Source organism: Carlito syrichta, unplaced genomic scaffold (assembly GCF_000164805.1).
Source record: "Carlito syrichta isolate Samal-C Ts95f unplaced genomic scaffold, Tarsius_syrichta-2.0.1 Scaffold314129, whole genome shotgun sequence".
In the NCBI taxonomy this organism is placed as follows: domain Eukaryota; kingdom Metazoa; phylum Chordata; class Mammalia; order Primates; family Tarsiidae; genus Carlito; species Carlito syrichta.
Window position 1 is genome coordinate 357,485 of NW_007258225.1, and position 7,820 is coordinate 365,304.

At 41.3% G+C, this 7,820-nt stretch overlaps 1 protein-coding gene across 1 annotated transcript in view; it reads right to left on the minus strand.

The window, feature by feature from the left end:
* The window catches only part of EPB41L4A (erythrocyte membrane protein band 4.1 like 4A), a 159,167-nt gene extending 151,846 nt beyond the window's left edge, over positions 1–7,321 (minus strand). The window contains exon 1 of the mRNA XM_021719103.1: positions 7,221–7,321. The gene's annotated coding sequence lies outside the window, so the exon portion shown is untranslated. The remainder of the gene's footprint in view (positions 1–7,220) is intronic.
* Positions 7,322–7,820: the final 499 nt, after the last annotated feature.

Here is a 7,820-nt window from a genome sequence, read left to right on the forward strand (position 1 = left end):
GATTTTTAAGCCGGGCTCGGTGGCTCAGCCTGTAATCCCGTGCCTTTGGGAGGCTGAGGTGAGTGGATTGCCCGAGCCCATGGGTTCAAGACCTGCCTGGACAGGCAAGACCTCATCTCTACAATAAAATTAAAAAATTAGCCGGGCATGGTAGCGCGCACCTATAGTTCCAGCTACTTGGAAGGCTGAGGCAGAAGGATCGCCGGAGCCCAGTAGGTTGAGGCTGTGGTGGCCGGGAGCGGCCACTGCACTCCAGTCTGGGCGACAGAGTGAGACTCCAACTCAAAATAAATAAACAAATAAATAAATAATAATAATTTTTAAAACCAGAATTAGCATTGAAATATCACATTTATCCTTATTATTGCTTTCAATTGTAACAAAATTCATCTTTAAAAAACAGGGCAACCCCCTCAGTTCTCCTCCCACTGTAGGAGCTTTTCTGTCTTCTCAATAAATCCTACTTTCTAAAAAACACCCTCCAAAGGTTCAAAGGTGTTTAAGAAGCTAGAGTTTATTTTTTTCTCTTCTTTCTTCTAGACTGTTTTCTTCTTTTTAGAAAATATATATCACCAGCAATATTTGCTCCCACCCTAGTTTAACAGGAAAGGCCTTTTCCATGTTTAATACTTCATCATCTACAAAGAGACTTCACACATTCTGGTTTAGGTCTACAAAAATGTTGAGGATTGGAGAGAAAAGACATTTTATTCTTACTTTACAGATAAGGATATTAAGATTTAGAAAAATTAAATGACCTTGACCATTCCTTAGGAGCAGACACGGGACTCAAACCTATCTTTTGAGTCCAAGGGCAGCTATCCACCAAATCACAATCCATTTATAATAACTTCTGAAGGCCCCAAATATGGCTCAAGTTCTTTCCAAGCTCCGATTAATTTCAAATTCACCAATCCTTTTATAGCAAAGATGTCTGTGCTGCTGCAATTTCAATTATCTTCCTATCATTATAATAGATCTCCTCATCCCTCTCCCATAATAAGGAACCTAAATACTTTTAAAGCAGCAACTAACATTGTTCATAGACATCTGAGGATGCCCATCAACTCTAATCATAAGGAAATCCTAAGCACCTGCAGCAGAGGATGTGTGTTATTATCACCCAGGTAAAGTAATTGTATTTTAGATTTCTACCTAATGTGAAGAACCAATCAAGAAAGCCCTCATGCTCCCACTGAGCAAGCAGGAATAGAACTCTCTCTACTGTATCCACGAGGACTGGTTTCCTATCACTGTTGTAACAAATAACCATAAACTTGGTGGCTTCAAACAGCAGAAATCTATTATCTTATAGTTCTGGAGGTCAGAAGTCCCACTGGGCTAAAATCAAAGGGTAGGCAGGGCTGTGTTCTTGCTGGAGGCTCCAGGGGAGAACCTGTTTGCTTGTATTTTGCTGCTCCTAGAGGCCCCCTGCATCCCTTGGCTGAAGGCCCCTTCCAGTAGCTATATCACTCGGACCTCTGCTTCCATTGTTGTATCTTCTCTCTGACTCGCTGGCCTCCCTCTTTGATCTCTAATGACACTTGTGATTACACTGGTCTCAACTGGATAATCCAGGATAATCTCCCCATCTAAAATCTTTCATTTAATCACATCTGCAGAGTCCCTCTGCCATGTAAGGTTACGTATTCCACAAGTGCCAGAGATTAGGATGCAGAGCACAGAAAGAGCTGGTATTCGTTCAAAGCAAAGATACATCCAGCTGAGGAGCCGGGCCCTATGCCACATGCGGAGAACAAGAAGATGTTTCTGCTGAGGTAGCAACTAAACTGCTAACAGGCAGTCCTAGAACAAACCGAAGGGGGCGGGCTTCTCTGCAGATGCCGCCCTCCTGCATGAATGGTCAGGACTTTAAGAGAATTTTTAAATGGATAAGTAAGAAGTGGCAGGATTATCAGACAAATCCTGGTCTCTCTGACTCCCAAATGTGTTCTTACAAGCCCAATTACAGACCACCTCACACCCACCTCAAATCGAGGCTGGGAATTTTCTGTAAGTCGAACTAAGGTCCTAATATAAGAGACCTACATCTTTGTACTGACCAGTCTTGGATCAAGAAGGAACCTGGACAGCACAGGTCAGAGCAGACAAGAAAGTAGGCTCTGTGCCCAGCAGAGTTTTCCCTTTGTCCTTATGAAAATAAACTGCAAGTATGCAAACCCCACAGTGTGCCTTTAAGAAACCGTTTTATAAAAGCTTGAATATACACATGCAGCTTTCATTTCATTGCGTTAATTCAGTCTCAATAAACACCTCCTCATAAATAACTTTTTTATTTCTTTTATTTATTCTTTTACACACACTGACTGAGAACTGAAGTTAAGAAATTATGGTGCCCAGAGTGTTCCAACTTAAGTCAGCTGTACTCCTTAAAGAGAAGTTTGCCTTAACAAGGTTTATTTCTGTCTAGATGTTACTCTTTACACACGAGTAACACCTGAATCAATGTCATGTTTTACATAAACTTACAAGACTTGTTTTCATGGAATATATAGCTCACAACATTTGTGCTTTTATAAAAATTTCATGTAATGTTTCAGGCAGTATATTTCCTTTCCCCAGAATTTCTGAGAGAGAGAATGCTCTCACACATGACCTGCACGTATCAGGCATTCATTAACTAACTGCTGAATGACTACAGAAACAGGACACACATGAATACATAAAGGCCTAAAGAAAGTCCTCTTACCACAAGGTCAATCTCTGAAGTGCACTTATTAGAAAATGCCATTTAAATCCTCTCTCAACAAATATTAAGTACGCAAATAGCAAGCACAGGAGAATTCTTTAGTCCCCTAAGTCTGCAAAACTGTTTCATATTACATGCATGTAAGTCAGACTATTATAGTGGTTGAGAGGTCTCGGGGACATGCAGACTTGGGTTCAAATTCTGGTCCTAATAAGTGCTGGTTATGTGACCTTGGGAAAGGTGCTTCTTAGCTTGCATTTCTTCATCTCAAATGGTAAAATAATACCTACCTCGTAGAGCTGCTCTTAGCATATAAGAACAACATACGAAAAATGTTTACCATTCCTAGTACATTGATGATGATGATGAGTGAGGGGGTGGTGGTGATGATGATGGTGAATGATGAGTTCCTGGCTTCTAGGCTCCTGTGGTCCTCCAGGGCAGACAAGTTCTCTGCCATGTAAGGTCCATTCATCCTGGAAACATGCTCATCAGGCATGCTGCTCTCCAGATCTCTAGGGTAGTTGCCTATCTTCTCATGCAACACACACTAATCTGTGAGATGGGCACAAAGCTTTTCCTGGCCCTTCTTCACCTTTAGCCAATCTCAGTGCCACTCTGATGCCTGTACCTGTTTGCTGATCACAGCTGCTGCCTAACTACCAGTGATAAAGGCAGCCCAGTCCACTCCTGCCCTAGTTCCAGCCAAGTTCAACATGGCCCCAGTGGAATGATCCATTGCTAATGGGGACTGGGGAGAGGAGAGAAAGCCCAAGGCTTTTTAATGATATGAGCTATCTCTTCCCTCCTAGTCACCCTTCTTCCCTTTTATCCACAGACCTCCCACTTTATCTTTTTTGTTTTGTTTTGTGGTCTCACTCTGTCACCCAGCTGGAGTGCAGTGGTGTGACCACAGCTCATGGCAGCCTCAATCTCCTGGGCTCAGGTGAACCTTCTGCCTCGGTCTCCTAAGTTGCAGGGACTACAGGTATGCACCACCACACCTAGCTAATTTTTTTATTTTTTGGTAGAGACACGGTCTCACTATGTTGCCCGGACTATTCTGTAAATTCTGGGCTCAAGCTATCCTCCCACATCAGCCTCCCCAAGTGCCGGAGTTACAGGTGTGACCTACTGCACCCAGCCTTCACTTTTTTGTTTACACGCCTTCAGAGTAGATCTCAGTGGTCCCTCTTAAGGGCTTCAAAGTGTTCTCTATGTAGATCTTAATTATACTGAGCATTGTTACACTGGCATTTCCATTAAAAATAAATTTTGGCGCACAGAAAAAGCAAAACAATACACAAAATCTTATCTAAGAGACAGTAATTCAAGTAACATTCATGAAAACCATTACTGGGTTTTGGGGGGGAGGGGAGTTTTTTGAGTCAGGGTCTCACCGTGTTGACCACTGGAGTGAAGTAGCACAGTCACAGCTCACCACAACCTCAACTTCCTGGGCTGCCTGCCTCAGCCTCCTGAGTAGCTGGAACTACAGGCACACACCACCATGCCTGCCCAATTTTAAATTTTTTCTGTAGAGCTGATGAGGTCTTGCTATGTTGTTCAGGTTGGTCTCAAACTCCCACCTCAGTCTCCCAAAGTGCTGGAATTATAGGCATGAGCCACCACAGTTAGCCAAAAATTCATTACTACGTTTTTTAACAAAGAATGTAGAGAAGAGGTCTCACCAAGTTGCCCAGGCTGGTCTTAAACTCCTGGACTCAGGTAATTCTCTCGCCTCAGCCTCCCAAAGTGCTGGGATGACAGGCTTGAGCCACCGCACTTGGCTCTTTAAATTCTTATTTGCCTTAAGTAACTATCAGATGTACAGGACTGCTTCTACTAATATTCTTTTGGTAAAATGGTTTCCTAGAGAAAGTACAAAATTTTATGACACTATTCTCATAGGCTCCTACAGTTAAAAGGCAATTGGACAACATTTATGAACACACAAAGACTAAGTAATGTTTACAAATCATCTCTCTGAGCCGGGCTCGGTGGCTCAGGCTGTAGTCCCGTGCTTTGGGAGGCCAAGGTGAGTGGACTGCCTGAGCCCGTGGGTTCGAGACTCACCTGGGCAACCTGGCAAGACATCATCTCTACAATAAATCAAAAATTAGCCAGGCATAGAAGCGCGCACCTGTAGTTCCAGTTACTTGGAAGGCTGAGGCGGAAGCATCGCCGGAGCCCAGCAGGTCGAGGCTGCAGTGGCCAGGAGTGGCCACTGCACTCCAGTCTGGGCGACAGAGTGAGACTCCGACTCAAAAAAAGACCAACAAATCATCTCTCTGTTACCTGAGTTCACTAGAAGAAAATTACCCAAATTCAGAAGGCAAAGCATGTTTTTCTTTTTTGTCATTTATACCCCGATGTTCTTACCACATGAAAACAATACGACTTAAGAGTTTTCTCCTAAATGGTAATTTCATTTTCTCTTAAAACCTGTATTACAAGCCATATCATGAATGCCAAACCTCAGGGGTAAAGATTAGAGAAAAAAATTATAATAATATATAATATAAATATAATATAAACCCTACAAATTTTCAATAAACTATCAACATTAACTGCCAATGATTTTGCAACAGCAGTAGCCATTGTTTTGAAATTTTCTAGCTTTTCAGTTTCTTTTCTTTGCAAAGCAAAAAGAGAGGGAGAGAGAAGGTCTATATAACTATAGCAAGACAGTGAATCTTTCCAGCCAAGGTCTGACATGCTAGATAAAATCAGAAAACTGTAGTCTTCTCTGCTAGGAAAAATGTTATTTTTAAAATATGAATGCAACACAAGATACCTTCTATAGTCTTCAATTTAATCTTTCAGTATAGGTTTACAGTTCTGCTATATTTACTTGTGGCCTCTACAGGACAGAATACAGTGAACTTCTGGACATGCCTGTTCCCTTTATTTGCCGTGTGCATAAGAATGACTTTAGAAAGTTATTCCTTTCTGTGGAAAGCTATCCCACACGCAAATTTTGTACTCCTACCTTGTGGAACCCTCCTGTGAAACAGAGCAGGTTCAGAAACAAGCTCAAGAAAAATCACAAGTCATGACCATCAATAGCATTCCATCTGCTTGCCTCTTTCTCATCCTAGGTCATTCCTGGAGCCAGAGCACAGGAATACCACCTGGAAAACCATGTTCCTCACTGACTACACACCAAATGACCCAGTGGAAGCTGGAAGAACTGATGAAAGAAGAAGACGTCATCTTTATTTCAACAGCAATTGAATAGAATGAAAAGTAAAAGGCGAGTCAAACAGGGTAGTTTTAAGGTACATATAAGAACATTCTGCATAATAAGGCTGTTTCTATCTGAGACTAATGTCTTCCTTGGACTAAACAAAAAAATCACATCAATGAATGTCATCCTTTCATCCTTCAAAATCCTCACCTCCAAAGTCTGTCTACTGCAGTCAATTTCTCAGTAACTCTCTACTATTCAACTAGGCAGGAAGCTCTTCTGAGTTAACCCTTGTGAACCACTGACGTCAGAACCAAGGTCAGGTTACCTTTATTACTCTTATTCTGTCAAGCTCATGAATGAAAACCTCTGCTTGTTCTGTTTTGTCACAGCTCATTCCACTTTTAAAGTTATAGAGGCACTTTTTTTTTTACGCTATATGTATTTCTTCTCTTCAATATTTCCTTGATTAAAAGATAATATCTGTCACTTCAAGAGAATAGCCACTTGCCTTTTAACACACATTAAATGACCTATAAAGTCCTTCTAACAGCACAAATGAAAAGCACTTGGTATGATACAGTGCCTGTCATCCCAGCACTTTGGGAGGCTGAGGTGAGAGAATTGCCTGAGTCCAGGGGTTTGAGACCAGCCTGGGCAACTTGGGGAGACCTCTTCTCTACATTCTTTGTTAAAAAACGTAGTAATGAGCCTGGCTCGGTGGCTCAGCCTGTAATCCCGCGCCTTTGGGAGGCTGAGGTGAGTGGATTGCCTGAGCCCGCAGGTTCGAGACTCGCCTGGGCAACTTGGCAAGACCTCATCTCTACAATAAATAAAAAATTAGCCGGGCATGGTAGTGCATGCCTGTAGTTCCCGCTCCTTGGAAGGCTAAGGCAGAAGGATCGCCGGAACCCAGCAGGTGGAGGCTGCAGTGGCAGGGAGCAGCTACTGCACTCCAGTCTGGGCGACACAGTGAGACCCCAACTCAAAACAAACAAACAAAAAACAAAAAATGTAGTAATGAATTTTTGGCCAACCATGGTGGCTCATGCCTATAATTCTAGCACTTTGGGAGACTGAGGTGGGAGTAAGCCATCAGCAAAGAGAACTACACATGTACTAAAGTTGTGAATCTGCGACTCTACAGACTTTTGGCAGAAGAGGAAAATATGCAAATAAATTAACAAGGAAAAACATACTCTAGGTTCTTAAAGTCATTTCAGTGACAAAGCACCTAACCACCTAAAACTATATCAGGAACGGCCAGAAATGAGTGAAATTTATCACCAGAAAAATGTAACACGAAGTCACTGTACTCACCGTCTGATGGCTTCTGTCACAGTAACGTAGCCCAAAATAATCTATCTCCACAAGGTTTACGTGACGGAATACGTGCTCAAGGACAACAGAACCTTTTGTTGACTTCTGCAAAAATAATTCACAGTTTCACTTATTTTGTTTTTTACCAAGGTGTCTTCTTTTTTCTCAGTGGGGCACAATCAATGTTCTCATCTTTTATTAGCTCTGCTAACAATGGGAGCAATTTTATTAGACCATGTTTCTCTCTTTAAGCTTTGCCTCGATTACAAATTTTTAAAATGTGGTTTAAAGGAAAGAATATTTCTTAAAAAGCACTTTGGAAAATTATTTTTAAATTGTAGTGAGTTTTAAATTAATAGAAGCTTCTTCTGGGATTATAAATTATCTTTGGGACAAAATTCTTCTTTTAATAATCTTTTATATAAAGAGTATCTAATACATTCACTGGTTAAAAATTCCACATTTCTTTCATTTTAAAAAGCAATTTTCACCTATAGCATTAGTCTCACACCTAATACAGAAGATACATAAAATTAAAATAACAACAGTCAAAGTTTTCATTTTCAATCCTTAAGTAACAAACCCATAGTTTTTAAAGCT